The sequence below is a fragment of the Mytilus californianus genome, unplaced genomic scaffold (genome assembly GCF_021869535.1).
Source record: "Mytilus californianus isolate M0D057914Y unplaced genomic scaffold, xbMytCali1.0.p SCAF_2, whole genome shotgun sequence".
In the NCBI taxonomy this organism is placed as follows: domain Eukaryota; kingdom Metazoa; phylum Mollusca; class Bivalvia; order Mytilida; family Mytilidae; genus Mytilus; species Mytilus californianus.
Genome location: NW_026262668.1, coordinates 112,218,179 through 112,235,292, shown reverse-complemented (window position 1 = coordinate 112,235,292; position 17,114 = coordinate 112,218,179). Strand labels below are relative to the sequence as shown.

General features: G+C 33.0%; 1 long non-coding RNA gene across 7 annotated transcripts in view; it reads left to right on the top strand.

Annotated features, from left to right (window-relative positions):
* LOC127728613 (uncharacterized) overlaps positions 1–17,114 on the top strand; it is a 95,492-nt gene that overhangs the window by 47,735 nt on the left and 30,643 nt on the right. For 3 of the 7 annotated variants that reach the window (XR_007994262.1, XR_007994261.1, XR_007994256.1), the window contains exons 1-2: positions 950–6,125; positions 13,782–14,182. This is a non-coding gene — a long non-coding RNA (uncharacterized LOC127728613). Of the gene's footprint in view, positions 1–949; positions 6,126–13,781; positions 14,183–17,114 lie in introns of those variants that run through there. The other 4 variants (XR_007994260.1, XR_007994258.1, XR_007994259.1 and 1 more) reach the window with 4 other exon arrangements.

The window sequence follows — 17,114 nt, the reverse complement described above, 5'->3', positions numbered from 1 at the left end:
TTATATGTATTTTATTGTTACTGTTTTATTGGTATGTACCCCTTAATCTGATTGAAATACAGACCCTTTGTCCTTTTTTTAAAAATAAGAATAAAATAATCATGGAAAACAATAATGTATTTGCAAGTTCAGTAGTATTCCATATACAATGCTATAATTTCCTATAAATGAACAATATCTCAAAATTTTCAACTAATTATGTTATACATAAAAGTTGTACATGGCTGATTTAGCCAGTCGATCCCAAAAATTTAGTTTGCTCTGGCAAATTAGCACATCAATGCCTAGCTTATCCACCTTTTTTTATGCCTACGGCTGCCCCCGCCATAGCAGAGGGGGCATGAAGTTTTACCCGAAGTGTGTGTCTATCAGTACGTCCTTATGTCCCAAAATTGGTTTGTGGTCTCTAACTTTAGTTTGCCTCAACCAAATGTTATGAAACTAATGCACAATGCTTATTTCCAAGTAACAGAGATCAAGTTTGAATTTTGGTGGCATTACTTTTGCTTTGGGGATACAGCGGGTGGATGGGCAGGCGGCTGCCAAACAGTGTCCGTTCATTAACATGCAAATGCTTTGACAAATTTTTGATTTGAATTTTGATGTGTTGTTTCCTGTGATTTAATGAAGGTAAAGTTCAATTTTCAAGATTTTAGCTTCTCTCGTTTTTGAGTTTTCAACTTTTTAGAAGTCCAAATATATACTTATTATATGATTGAGTTATTTCCCTTTGAACAGAAATTGTGATTTGCAAATATTATTTTCATTAGAAAAAAAATCTATTTTCATTAAAGGATATATTTCATTACATTACATTGTGTAGATAAAATTGTTGACATTGATAGATAAGTTGCAGATCTATTAGTTTGTGACAAATGAAAGAAAAAATATTGGGAACTATTTAATTATATATATAGAGTTTTGATTATACTAAGTATTTTTAAATAATTTTCAACTGTTAATAGATAACAAAACATCTGGTAAATATCTTATCACACAATTATAATTGGAGTGACAGATTTATTTCCTAAGTATTGATGATAAGATCTGTAGGACAGTATAAATAAAGTTTGAAATTTACTGTTCATTATTAGACATTTTGAAGATAATTACAGATAAGTTTTATAGATTTTTATACAACCCCAAAAAAATTTTTGGGGTAGTATATTGGTATGACTTTGGCGTCGTCGTCGTTGTCCAAAGACACATTGGTTTTCGCACAATAAATTTAGTTTAAGTGAATGGATCTCTTCGAAATTTTACCATAAGGTTCAATACCACAAAAGGAAGGTTGGGATTGATTTTGGGGGTTATGGTACCAACAGTTAAGGAATTAGGGGCCAAAAAGGGGCAAAAAATAAGCATTTTTGTCGAGCCTTCGACTTTAGTCGAAAAAGCGAAACATAGCGATCCTACATTCCGTCGTCGTTGTCGTCGGCGGCGTCCACAAATATTCACTCTGTGGTTAAAGTTTTTGAAATTATAATAACTTTCTTTAACTATCCTGGATTTGTACCAAACTTGGACAGAAGCTTGTTTATGATCATAAGATAGTATCCAGAAGTAAATTTTGTAAAAATAAAATTCCTGTTTTTCCGTATTTTACTTGTAAATGGACTTAGTTTTTCTGCCAGGAAACATTACATTCACTCTGTGGTTAAAGTTTTTAAAATTTTAATAACTTTCTTAAACTATCCTGGATTTGTACCAAACTTGGAGAGAAGCTTGTTTATGATCATAAGATGGTATCCAGAAGTAAATTTTGTAAAAATAAAATTCCTGTTTTTCAGTATTTTACTTGTAAATGGACTTAGTTTTCTGCCAGGAATCATTACATTCACTCTGTGGTTAAAGTTTTAAAATTTTAATAACTTTCTTAAACTATCCTGGATTTGTACCAAACTTGGAGAGAAGCTTGTTTATGATCATAAGATGGTATCCAGAAGTAAATTTTGTAAAAATAAAATTCCTGTTTTTCAGTATTTTACTTGTAAATGGACTTAGTTTGCTGCCAGGAATCATTACATTCACTCTGTGGTTAAAGTTTTTAAAATTTTAATAACTTTCTTAAACTATCCTGGATTTGTACCAAACTTGGACAGAAGCTTGTTTATGATCATAAGATGGTATCCAGAAGTAAATTTGTAAAAAAAAAATTCATTTTTTCCATATTTTACTTATAAATGGACTTAGTTTTTCTGCCAGGAAACAATACATTCACTCTGTGGTTAAAGTTTTTAAAATTTTAATAACTTTCTTAAACTATCCTGGATTTGTACCAAACTTGGAGAGAAGCTTGTTTATGATCAAAAGCTAGTATCTAGAAGGAAATTTTGTTAAAATTTTGTACCTGTTTATCCGTATTTTACTTATAAATGGACTTAGTTTTTCTTCCAGTTAACATTAAATACAGTCTGCAGTTAAAGTTTTTAAAACATTTATTAGATTCATAAACTATCCTGGATTTATACCAAATTTTGACAGAAGCTTCTTACAATCAAAAGATAGTATCTAAAGGAATATTTTTATTGATTTTTTTCCTCATTTTTGTTGAGCCTGCGATTAACAGCAAAAGTAGGCGAGACACTGGGTTCAGCGGAACCCTTACGAATTTTTATACGACCGCAAAAATTGAAAATTTTTTGGTCGTATATTGGTATGACGTTGGCGTCGTCATCGTCGTCGTCGTCGTCGTCGTCTGGCGTCGTCCGGCGTCGTCCGAAGACACATTGGTTTTCGCACTCTAACTTTAGTTTAAGTGAATGGATCTCCATGAAATTTTACCATAAGGTTCAATACCACGAAAGGAAGGTGGGGATTGATTTTGGGGGTTATGGTACCAACAGTTAAGGAATTAGGGGCCAAAAAGGGGCCAAAAATAAGCATTTTTGTAACTTCCAGACAATAACTTGTGTGTAAGTGTATGGATCTCTCTGACATTGTACCACAAGGTTCCATATCACAAAGGGAAGGCTGTAACTGATTTTGGGGGTAATTGCCTCAAAATTTTAGGAATTAGGGGCCAAAAAAGGGGCAAAAAACAAGCATTTTTCTAGTTTCATGACAATAACTTGTGTGTAAGTGTTTGGATATTTCTGAAATTGTACTACAAGGTTCCATATCACAAAGGGAAAGCTGGAATTGAGTTTGGGGGTAATTGCCCGAAACGTTTAGGAATTGGGGGCCAAAAAGGGGCCAAAAATAAGCATTTTTCTAGTTTCCAGACAATAACTTGTGTTCAAGTGTATGGATCTCTCTGAAATTGTACTGCAAGGTACCATACCACAAAGGGAAGGCTGGGATTGAGTTTGGGGGTGATGAATCATAAGGGGGTTCAAAAAATTTGGGGGGGGGGGGAATTTTTTTTTCTTCTTTTTTTTTCTTTTTTTCCTTTTTTTTTTCTTTTAAAATTTTCCATTTTAAGTTGGTTATTTCTGATTAATATTTAAAAGCAAATAATAATGATATGGTAGGAGATACACACCAAACAGGATGTGTAAATTATTATATAATAAGTATTGTGCAATAGCAAGAAATTTTCAATTGCACAGTATTGCACAATTGCAAGAAATCTTCAATTGCACAGTATTGCGCAATAGCAAGAAATCTTCAATTGCACAGTATTGCGCAATAGCAAGAAATCTTCAATTGCACAGTATTGCGCAATAGCAAGAAATATCCAATAGCACAATATTGCGCAATAGCAAGAAATTGTCAATTGAACAGTATTGCACAATAGCAAGAAATATTCAATTGCACAGTATTGTGCAAAAGAAGATACTTCGTATAAATTGCTTATTTCTTGATCAATTTAAATGGGGTTTTATTCTTGAATTCTTGGGGGTCTTTAATATGCTGAATCTAACCGTGTATTAAGTTTTTGGATTTTGGGCCCCGTTTTTAAATTGGTCCACATTGAGGTCCAAAGGGTCCAAAATTTAACTTTGTTTGATTTCATCAAAAATTGAATTATTGGGGTTCTTTGATATGCCGAATCTAACCGTGTATTTAGATTCTTAATTTTTGGTTCCGTTTTCAAATTGGTCTACATTAAGGTCAAAAGGGTCCAAAATTAACCTTAGTTTGATTTTAACAAAAATTGAATTTTTAGGGTACTTTGATATGCTGAATCTAAACATGTATTTAGATTTTTGATTATGGGCCCAGTTTTCAAGTTGGTCAAATCGGGGTCCAAAATTAAACTTTGTTTGATTTCAACAAAAATTGAATATATGTGGTTCTTTGATATGCTGAATCTAACCATGTATTTAGATTTTTGATTTTTGGGCCCCGTTATCAACTTTGTCCACATTGAGGTCAAAAGGGTCCAAAATTAAACTTTGTTTGATTTCATCAAAAATTGAATTCTTGGGGTTCTTTGATATGCTGAATCTAACCATGTATTTAGATTTTTTATTTGTGGACCCGCTATCAAATTGGTTCATATTGAGGTCAAAAGGGTCCAAAATTAAACTTTGTTTGATTTCATCAAAAATTGAATTATTGGGGTTCTTTGATATGCCAAATCTAACCGTGTATTTAAATTTTTAATTTTGGGTCCCGTTTTTAAATTAGTCTACATTAAGGTCCAAAGGGTCCAAAATTAAACTTAGTTTGATTTTAACAAAAATTGAATTCTTGGGGTTCTTTGATATGCTGAATCTAAACATGTGTTTAGATTTTTGATTATGGGCCCAGTTTTCAAGTTGGTCCAAGTTGGGGTCCAAAATTAAACTTTGTTTGATTTCAACAAAAATTGAATATATGGGGTTCTTTGATATGCTGAATCTAAACATGTATTTAGATTTTAGATTTTTGGCCCAGTTTTCAAGTTGGTCCAAATTGGGGTCCAAAATTAAACTTTGTTTGATTTCAACAAAAAATTAATATATGGGGTTCTTTGATATGCTGAATCTTACCATGTATTTAGATTTTTTATTTGTGGGCCCGCTATCAAATTGGTTCATATTGAGGTCAAAAGGGTCCAAAATTAAACTTTGTTTGATTTCATCAAAAATTGAATTATTGGGGTTCTTTGATATGCCAAATCTAACCGTGTATTTAGATTTTTAATTTTGGGTCCCGTTTTTTAAATTGGTCTACATTAAGGTCCAAAGGGTCCAAAATTAAACTTAGTTTGATTTTAACAAAAATTGAATTTTTGGGGTTCTTTGATATGCTGAATCTAAACATGAGTTTAGATTTTTTATTATGGGCCCAGTTTTCAAGTTGGTCCAAGTTGGGGTCCAAAATTAAACTTTGTTTGATTTCAACAAAAATTGAATATATGGGGTTCTTTGATATGCTGAATCTAAACATGTATTTAGATTTTAGATTTTTGGCCCAGTTTTCAAGTTGGTCCAAATTGGGGTCCAAAATTAAACTTTGTTTGATTTCAACAAAAATTGAATATATGGGGTTCTTTGGTATGCTGAATCTTACCATGTATTTAGATTTTTTATTTTGTGGGCCCGCTATCAAATTGGTTCATATTGAGGTCTAAAGGGTCCAAAATTAAACTTTGTTTGATTTCATTAAAAATTGAATTATTGGGGTTCTTTGATATGCCAAATCTAACCGTGTTTTTAGATTTTTAATTTTGGGTCCCGTTTTTTAAATTGGTCTACATTAAGGTCCAAAAGGTCCAAAATTAAACTTAGTTTGATTTTAACAAAAATTGAATTCTTGGGGTACTTTGATATGCTGAATCTAAACATGTGTTTAGATTTTTGATTATGGGACCAGTTTTCAAGTTTGTTCAAGTTGGGGTCCAAAATTAAACTTTGTTTGATTTCAACAAAAATTGAATTTATGGGGTTCTTTGATATGCTGAATCTAACCATGTATTTTGATTTTGGACATTGGACCATAATAGGTAAATTAAAAAAATTGAAGTTCTTAGACCACATTCTTTCTGTGTCAGAACCTATGCTGTGTCAAATATTTAATCACAATCCAAATTCAGAGCTGTATCAAGCTTGAATGTTGTGTCCATACTTGCCCCAACTGTTCAGGGTTCGACCTCTGCGGTCGTATCAAGCTGCGCCCAGCGAAGCATTTTATTGTAACTTCCAGACAATAACTTGTGTGTTAGTGTATGGATCTCTCTGACATTGTACCACAAGGTTCCATATCACAAAGGGAATGCTGGGATTAATTTTGGGGGTAATTCATGGCTTCCAAAACGGTCATATATTCCGGACTTGACCGAAATTTATATAAAAAGTCCGGCTGCTCTCAGCCTCAAACGGTCAAATATCATAGGTTTGCCACTTTTGTTATTCAAGGCATTTTCATAAAACGGTCATTTCACTTTTTTTACCAACTATCGATCGGAAAAAATGTCCGTTTGGGCATTATAGTTTATAATTGTGGCAATCTATTTCACAAAGATATTTCATACTTGGAAGTGTCTCAGTTAGTCTAATCATCTGGGTACACAAATGCACGGCTTGGTACATCAATAAAAAGTGGAAAAAAACATTTGTTCTTTTATTTAAAAAACAACAAGCTGTCAAACAATTATCCCTTCAATGAGTAATATTGAAGCCATAAATCATTCACTGATTACAGGTCATTACCTTTGATGAGAGACCTTAGCTTGTCTTAATCAATAGAATTGATGATGCATAACAATGAACATAAACAGGTGATAAAGGTGATCAGGTAAACGAGGTCAAACATGTAAGCGTGTAAGGAACAACATCCTATTTAATTACGCTTTGTAGATATTATTGTAAATGAGCATTCAGTTTTAAAAAAGTATCCTTACATTTTAAAATAATTCTTCAAATAAGAATATTTATAAATGAATTCGAATTTGTATGATATTCATTATTATATTTAAAAACACTGTACATCGTGTTAAATACTGGGGTACGCTTAAGGGTATTCAAAGTTATTTTCTTACATTTCAGCGGGTTGCATCTAATTAATTAAGTCTAAAAGATTGAAATTATAAGAAATACGTTAATAAATATGATTTGATGAAAAATTTGAAAAGGTTTTAAACTAATAATCGTCAGAACCACGTTGTTTGAACTAGTACACGTGTGCGCATGTGTCTATTGTCCGCTGGTGGGAAATTTAATTATGCATCCTAATTCTTCAATAATGCTAAAATTATCATTGATACCTTTATCTAACGTTCATTTCGAGTATTTTCTTGAGGAAATAACTTGAAAAGGCTACTTAACTCAATCGTAAACTTACACGGATATTACGTATCAGTCTTTGATCCGTGATTTACCATTATCAAGTCAACATCCGGCATTAGGAAAATGTGATTTTAAAAACGAAAGTAAAGCTTTTTACAGCGTTATTTTGCACAAATAAAGAGTCTAAAGCAGAATTAAGCAGAATTAGTACGCTGATGTTGCACACTTCGAATGCTGCACTTTCAATCTAACACTTTACGTCTGAACATCGAATTTATATCAAAGTAAAGTTTAATATCGTTTTAATGTCAATCATTGGTTATATCATATATGATGGCCAACTGATTATCATAGTTGCCTAATTTACTAAGTCTAAAGGGATAAAAAATCAGGATAAGATATGAAATGTCCGGCTGGCTCAAAAAAGCGTTCCTACTCGCTTATTAGTCGGAAAATTGGGAGTAAAATTCATAATCCAGAGAGGGGGACCGACTATTAGACGAGATCTAGCGACCAGAGGAAAAATCCAAGCTTGAGAAAAGTGGTCAGGAGTGAATTTCCTGTTCAAAACTACGTTTTTGATTGCCAAACCTACATAAATCAATAAATAAAAAGTTTTTGTTGAAAATAAATGTCTACAATACTGTCTTTGTGTTTTATTTGTTCTTTGGTTAACATTTTCTGCAAATTCGTGTTGAAATTCTACTGTTTCCGGTTTGTGTATTGATTTTCATGGTCACATGGTTTTCCTATAAACCCAAAAGAAGAGCCAAGAACCAAAAATGAAAAGGAGATAACAATGTACCAAATATGTGAAAGGATGTTTTCAGCGGAGTTATTGTGTCATTATTGTGATATCATGATATCAATTCAATGTTTATAAATCATATAATAATCAAAAAATAATTTTAAGATTCATTCCCAAAATCAAAATATTATTCATTAAAGTGTCTCAGGTAAACAAAAATTACAAAATTGATTGACAAGCCAATATAATCCATTGATAACCCCAATTAAGAGACAAAGAGTTGTATTTACTAAAGGTGTGAAAACTATCAGTGATAGGTAAACAGGTGACACTAATGAGTTGGAGTTAGTTATTTTAATATATTGATTAGCTTCACTTAATTTTTTGAATCCTTTAATCATCACAATATAATAAGAATTATGAAGTGTACATGCTCATTTAACACCGAGTTATGTATGCTGTGAAAAATATTTTCATCAAGTGTTGATTGACTTTAAATTTTTCAGGTTCATATTGGTTTATATTCGCTTTTCTCAAACAATAGGTTGTTAGTCATACCCTACAAAATCATTGATGCATTACGTAAACAACACATGGCTAATCTAACATTTGAACAGTGAACAAAACAAGAGAAATGAATATATCTTTATTATTAACAGCAATATAAATTATCATGATCAGCATCAACTAAATTCAAACCAAACAAACATTAATGCAGAAATGAATATTATTCCTGGATTTGCATTGGTTTTACCGGCGTTCAGTTACTGTCAGCTGAAAAAAAAATGCCCAAATTTTGTCCGACTTATACGAGGGTCAAGACTAAATCCTTAGAATTTGGAGCTGAAAAGGGCCCCCGACTTATAGTAGGATCGACTATTAGGCGAGTTTCTATGGTAATTGCCTCAAAATTTTAGGAATTAGGGGCCAAAAAAGGAGCAAAAAACGAGCATTTTTTCTAGTTTCATGACAATAACTTGTGTTTAAGTGTATGGATCTTTCTGAAATTGTACTACAAGGTTCCATATCAGAAAGGGAAAGCTGGAATTAAGTTTGGGGGTAATTGCCCAAAACGTTTAGGAATAAGGGGCTAAAAAGGGGCTAAAAATAAGCATTTTTCTGGTTTCCAGACAACTTGTGTTCAAGTGTATGGATCTCACTGAAATTGTACTGCAAGGTACCATACCACAAAGGGAAGGCTGGGATTGATTTTGGGGGTAATTGCCTCAAAATATTAGGAATTAGGGGCCAAAAAGGGGCAAAAAAACAAGCCTTTTTCTAGTTTCAGGACAATAACTTGTGTGTAAGTGTATGGATCGTTATGAAATTGTACTACAAGGTTCCATATAACAAAGAGAAAGCTGGGTTTGAGTTTTGGGGTAATTGCCCTATACATTTAGGAATTTGGGGCCAAAAAGGGGCCAAAAAACAAGCAATTTTACAGTTTCCAGACAATAACTTGTGTTCAAGTGTATGGATCTCTCTGAAATTGTACTGCAAGGTACCATACCACAAAGGGAAGGCTGGGATTGCGTTTGGGGTGATGAATCATAAGGGGGTTCAAAAATTGGGGGGGGGGGGGGGGATTTTTTTTTCCTTTTTTTCCTTTTTTTTTTCTTTAAAATTTTCCATTTTAAGTTGGTTATTTTTTATTTTTATATAGAAGCAAATAATACTAATATGGTTGGATTTCATCAAAAATTGAAATATTGGGGTTCTTTGATATGCTGAATTTAACCGTGTATTTAGATTCTTAATTTTTGGCCCTGTTTGCTGAATCTAACTATGTATGTATTTAGATTTTGGATATTGGACCATAATAGGTAAATTAAAATTTTTAAGTTCTTAGACCACATTCATTCTGTGTCAGAAACCTATGCTGTGTCAAATATTTAATCACAATCCAAATTCAGAGCTGTATCAAGCTTGAATGTTGTGTCCATACTTGCCCCAACTGTTCAGGGTTCGACCTCTGCGGTCGTATCAAGCTGCGCCCCAGCGGAGCATTTTATTCCCCAACTGTTCAGGGTTGCAGAAAGCGCAATATAGGGATAGTGATCCGGCGGCGGCGTTAACTAACTTTTTAAAAGCTTAATGTTTCAGAAGGTAGAAGACCTGGATGCTTCATACTTTGTATATAGATGCCTTATCATATGAAGTTTCCATCTGTCATATGTCCATTGTCCTTGACCTCATTTATTATCAGATATATTGTATTAACGATGAATGACATTTTGGATTTTTTTTCATCTTTTCCTTTGTAAATTGTTTGAAGAATTTTGTGGTTGGTTTGTTTGTTATTCTGTATAAACTTATTTTCTGAATTTTATATATATATTTTTTTTGATGAGGCAAACTCCTTTAAAAACTAAGCTAAGTTTGTCTATTAATAAACATATATTTAGATTTCTGATTTTGGGCCCAGTTTTCAAAAACATAAATTGAATATATATAGGGTTCTTTAAAAAGCTGAATCTAAACCTTTATTTATTTTCATTATTAATTATTAGATAATACCCCATTGAGGTCCAAAAGATCCTAAATTAAACTTCTGTTTGATTTCATCAACATTTCAAAAATTGAACTCTTGGGGTTCTTTGATATGCTAATGATAACAATGTTCTTAGATTTTGGATATTGGACCATAATAGGTAAATTTCAGATTTCAAATTTTTCAGTTCTTTGACCACATTCATTTTGTGTCACAAACCTATACTGTGTCAAATATTCAATCACAATCCAAATTTAGAGCTGTTTTAAGCTTAAATGTTGTGTCCATACTTGCTCAACTGTTCAGGGTTCGACCTCTGCCGAAAAATTTGGTTTGCTGTCACTCTGACAGCCTCTTGTCTAACTTAAGCTTGCCTCAACCAACTGTTATGAATCTTATACACAATGCTTATTTGAAAGTTTGCATCACTTTTACCGTTCTAGAGTTATGCCCCTTTACAAATGGAAAATTGCTGAATTTTTCGTTTCCGTTCTCTAAATTTAGTTTGCTTCTATCAAATGTTATGAAACTTATACACAATGCTTATTACATGTACCACAAAACTCAGATCAAGTACGAATTTGGGTAGCTTCACATTTACTGTTCTTGAGTTATGTCCCTTTATAACTTCATATGCAAGCGGGGGCATCATTTGTGTCCCATGGACACATTCCCCATTTATTAAGTTGATATTCAATACAGGGCTCTCTGTTGTCCAATAGTTCTGCAAATGTCTCGCCTAGTACCTTGGTGTCTTGATAATCAATCTGCTCATAGGTAAAAATTCTTAATTTGGAAAATGTTACAATTTGCAAAATTAAGTTATCCAAAAATGGTAATAGTACACTATGTTCAGTTTGTATGTCACGTTGAAATGCCCTGAAGTTATAGCATATTGACATGATGTGAGGTTTACAGTCAGGTAAGAGGTTATTATATCTCTCTTTTTTAATTTTTAATGTATTTTAATATTTTCCCTATCTGTAAATATTTACTTGTCTCTAATTGGTCTTTATTTGATCTCCTATGGTAGATGACTTTGACTTTTGTGTTATGTTATTAAAAAAATGACAATTATTGTTGGCAAAATCTGGATAATAAATGTTTATTCCAAATGTACGTTTTTGTCATTTCATTTTGTCCATAGTACTCTCTATTCTTTGTTAAAGTTTGGTTTGCATTATTGGGTATCTTATATTTTCCTAGTAAAAAAAAATGCTTTGAAGTAAAAAAAAATCAGCAGTTAACAAATAAACAAAACATGCTTATCAGAATAAATTATTAAAGTTAATGAACTTTCTAAATAGACAGATGTTGTAACACATGTCTGAATGTCATGGCTGCTTGCGATGTGTGCTCGTTGTGTTGTTGGTTGTTCTTTTCCCTTTGCAGATTTCAACAAGGTTTTTGTTTTGTTTGGAAACATTTTAATGTAGTACATATAATTCTGTTTGGTTGCATAAGACTAAGGTTGGTTTTTTTTTCACGTTAGAAAATAATTTATCTAGCACAGAGTGTTAGACATTAAACTATATACAGCTACATATAATAAAACATAATGACACAAGTATGGTAATCAACTGTCAGATATATTCTTCACTACCAATCTATCTTAACAACAAGGAAATACATAAACTTTGTAAACCCTTTAGTACTAAATTTGGAACATTGCTGCATTCAATCATATGTTCAAAGGGCTACTTTTTAAATTGTTCTTAATGGTAACAGTCTGTACTATGTAATACTCACTCCTTATAACTTTAATGTATGTCTGGTTGAGGTAAAAAATACACACAACATGCTGACAAAAATTAGGGTTGGTAGGTAGACAAATAAAAGATTTTACTGGTTCCAACAGGGGAAATAGTCTGACTTTAATAGTGCTCATCAGAATGACAAACAAATCTGAGTAGGCTCTATGAATTAGGGTCCCTAGGGTAAGTGGAATCTTACATAAGTCTATTTAGGCCTATGGTATGATTGTTAAACTGAGATATCTATCTTGACAATTTGTGCAGCTGCCATTTTAGACATGTTACTGATTTTATGATTTGTGGTATTTTTATATTTGTAGTTTGAAAGACAGGTTTTGATGTGCCAAAACTCCAAAGTACAAAAACATTAAATTATGTAATGTGTTCCAGATGACCTACTTTTTGCTGAACTAGGGAGTCCTGTTATTGTGCAGGTGGGTCATTAATATATGTTTTGCTATCAGATCTTGTCTACAATTTGCAAATCAACAAACAAAAACCAAAATGAACATCAAACTGATGATTTGTTTTATTTTTCTTTGACATCAGTTCCTCTAAACATACATCTTGATTTTGTCATAGAGATGTATTAATAAAAACACAAGAGTTGTGAACTTATGTATTTAATAAGGGGTTGATGACAGATATTTGTTTGTGTGTGTTAAATTTATTCACACTTTTTAAGCTGGCAATGTAGAGCTTTAAGTATTGTATCTTTTGTTGAATAAGATATATTTTAATCTTAGACTAGATGTCTTTTGGTGTTTTTGGGTAAAGATTGCATGAAATGCAATCAAAACCCTAATGTACTGACTTGATATCTAAATCTTCCAAGGTTTATCACTGCCTTTGATAGTTCAAACAAAATAGTGCAGTGAAGTGATCATTCTTTAGATCCTATCCAGTCAATTTCATGCAATGATATGTTATACTTGGATATTCAAGTTACAATATGATGTGTATTTGAATAACAATACTTTTCTTTATTGAAAATTACATGTTATTCATGGTGTATGAATCTGTTATAAAAAATAGACTCAACTACAAATGTACAGTCATAAACAAAGGAAGATAACTCCAGCTCAAATTTATAATTTGCCCATCTAATTATAATTCAATGCACATAATTGCAAAATGAAAGCAATCTTTATCCCTCAGTGCTCACAAGCATTTCGATTTTTTATACGACCGCAAAAATTTTTGCGGTCGTATATTGGTATGATGTTGGCATTGGCGTCGTCGTCGTCGTCCAAAGACACATTGGTTTTCGCACTCTAACTTTAGTTTAAGTGGATGGATCTCTATGAAATTTTACCATATGGTTCAATACCACAAAAGGAAGGTTGGGATTGATTTTGGGGGTTATGGTACCAACAGTTAAGGAATTAGGGGCCAAAAATAAGCATTTTTGTAACTTCCAGACATAACTTGTGTGTTAGTGTATGGATCTCTGTGACATTGTACCACAGGGTTCCATATCACAAAGGGAATGCTGGGATTGATTTTGGGGGTAATTGCCTCCAAATTTTAGGAATTAGGGGCCAAAAAGGGGCAAAAAACAAGCATTTTTCTAGTTTCATGACAGTAACTTATGTGTAAGTGTATGGATCTCTCTGACATTGTACCATAAGGTTCCATATCACAAAGGGAATGCTGGGATTGATTTTGGGGGTAATTGCCTCCAAATATCTTTATGAAATTGTACTACAAGGTACCATATTACAAAGGGAAAGCTGGAATTGAGTTTGGGGGTTATTGCCCAAAACGTTTAGGAATAAGGGGCCAAAAAGGAGCCAAAAAACACATTTTTCTAGTTTCCAGACAATAACTTGTGTTCAAGTGTATGGATCTCTCTGAAATTGTACTGCAACGTACCATACCACAAAGAAAAGGCTGGGATTGATTTAGGGGTAATTGCCTCAAAATTTTAGGAATAAGGGGCTATAAAGGGGCAAAAAAACAAGCATTTTTCTAGTTTCAGGACAATAACTTGTGTATAAGTGTATTGATCTTTATGAAATTGTACTACAAGGTTCCATATCTCAAAGGGAAAGCTGGGTTTGAGTTTGGGGGTAATTGCCCTCAACGTTTAGGAATTTGGGGCCAAAAAGGGGCCAAAAACAAATATTTTTCTTGTTTCCAGACAATAACTTGTGTTCAAGTGTATGGATCTCTCTGAAATTGTACTGCAAGGTACTATACCACAAAGGGAAGGCTGGGATTGAGTTTGGGGGTGATGAATCATAAGGGGGTTCAAAGAATTGGGGGGGGGGGTTTCCTTTTTTTTCTTTAAAATTTTCCATTTTAAATTGGTTATTTCTGATTTATATATAAAAGCAAATAATAATGATATGGTTTGAATAGGTAAATTAAAAATTTTTAAGTTCTTAGACCACATTCATTCTGTGTCAGAAACCTATGCTGTGTCAAATATTTAATTACAATCCAAATTCAGTGCTGTATCAATCTTGAATGTTGTGTCCATACTTGCTCCAACTGTTCAGGGTTTGACCTCTGCGGTCGTATCAAGCTGCGCCCCAGCGGAGCATTTTATTAAACCTTCTGCAAACAAAGTTTGGGGGTATAAAGGAATCGCCATGTCCGTGTCTCTCTCCATCCATCCATCCCATTTTGTGTCTGGCACATAACTTTTGTACCATTGAACCTAGTTTGATCAAACTTGGTATGCAGATACTACCTGAACTAAGGGTGTGTCATATAGCAAAGTCAAATGAGTCTGATTTTGACTTTGAAATTGGACTTCTGTGATAGTAAGACCTTGTCTAATTTGTGTTTGGCTGATTACTTTTGTACCGCAAAACTTACATCAACCAAACTTGGTATGCAGTTGCATCATGGGCTGGGGGATACATACCAAAGTCAGGTAACAGTGTCAGATCCAGAATTTTTCATATGGGGGGGCCCACTGACTTTGAGCAGTTTTCTTGAAACTTTGGTGACTGGTTTATATCTATTATAACCTACCTTAAGTTTTTTTTAAATTTTCTGAAATGATATTGAGGAGTTATTCTTTGAAAAAGCGACAGGCGTATCATGCGCTCATTTGCTAAATTTGCTGTTTCCGCACTCTTACTTTAGTTTGCCTCAACCAAATGTTATAAAACTTATACACAATGCTTATTTCCACCAAACACAGATCAAGTTTTCGAATTTGGGTTGCTTCACTTTTGCTGTTCTAGAGTTATGTCCCTTTGTAAATTTAAAAATTTCAGAATTGCAGTATTTTTACAAACGGGGTATCTGTGTCCCATGGACACATTCTGCATTTATTTTTAACTTTTTTGGTATTTTCTGTAGAATTGTTTCAAAAACTTAACGAGCTAGTTTAAAAGTGTAAATTTCAAAAATGATCAGCATGACAAGACATATCCAACCATAAAGTTGGAGAAAAATCTAATTAATTGTTCTTGAGTTGTTGCCCCTGAAAGATCCATTTGTATTTAAAAAATTTTTATGCCCACGCAGGGGAGGGGGCATTCAGTTTTACCCTTGTCCGTCCGTACGTCCCAAAGTTGGTTTCCCTTCTCTAACTTTAGTTTGCCTCAACCAAATGTTATGTTACTTATACACAATACATTTGTACTTATTACCACAAAACACAGATCAAGTTTGAATTTTGGTGGCGTCACATTAACTGTTCTAGAGTTATGCCCCTTTATAAATGGAAAAATTGGTGAATTTTTCGTTTCTGTTCTCTAACTTGAGTTTGCATCAACCAAATGTTATTTTGCTTATTACCAAATAACAGAGATCAAGTTTGAATTTTGGTGGCGTTTAACTTTTACTGTTCTAGAGTTATGCTCCTTTACAAAAGGAAAAATTGCTGAATTTTCATTTCAGTTCTCTAACTTACTCTTTGACTAAAGACCAAAACTACGTCAGGGAAAAACAAGAATGTAAATTTTCCCACAATCAGTGAAAGAGAAAGTGCCCTGGTTCGTTTGACAAAAAAATTAAAACTTGACCCATAAAAAATCATGAGGAAAAATAACCACCCAGCATCTATGTATCTTACCAAAAAAAGTGGTTAAAAGAAACTGACCCCAAGTTTGAAGACGAAGTTGAGCTGTTATCTGACACAAAGCTAGCCCCAGTGTTCTTATGAAGCAATTGAAACCAAACGAATTCAATTATAAAGGTACAGTGTTATTTAACACAGCATATAGTGTTGGAAAAAGGGGAACCCTGACTGAATTTATTAAAGAAATTCAGAAAAAAAATGAGGTTAATTAAGTAAGATATGATGGGTGTTTTGTTAAAGTAAGCTTTTTCTGTTTTTATAAATTGAATTTTCAATAAAAAATGGACTTAAGAATAAAGGAGGACCTTTAAGTGTCTTTAGTCTAAAGTCCTGGACCTTCCATTGCTAAAAGTAAATTTGAACCCCTGCAGGTGTGCTTCTTGTTTTCATATTTGCCTATTATCTTGAAACAATACAGTCTAGCAAAAATGATAATCAAGACAAAATTTTTGCTTCCATCAGGGGCGGATTTAGAGGGTTTTTCAGAGGGCACGTGCCCCCCTTTTGTGGGAAAAATTTAATTGATTATATAGGGAATCACTGAAGCATGACTGGAGCGGGCCCCCTCTTAGGCAGTCAGTGGGCCCCCTCTTATGAAAATTTCTGGATCCGCCACTGTCCATGCATTTAACACAAATGTTTGTAGTGCATTGTATCAATTTAATGCAAAAATGCCAGGTGAACAATAAAGAGCTTTTGGAGCCTCTTGTTTATTTAAACCTGAAACCTATAATTGGCTATGTACTTGGTGTGCCCCCTTTTAGATATGAAATTGGCCTTGAGCTGATGTTTGCATAATTATTTTTTTTGTACAAGGCTACAAATAAGAATGTATTGGATAAGGTCTTAAGTTGAAGCTATTCATAAATATTTTATGTTGAAAATGTTTGATTTTTTAGCAGAATTATGACTATGATAACTA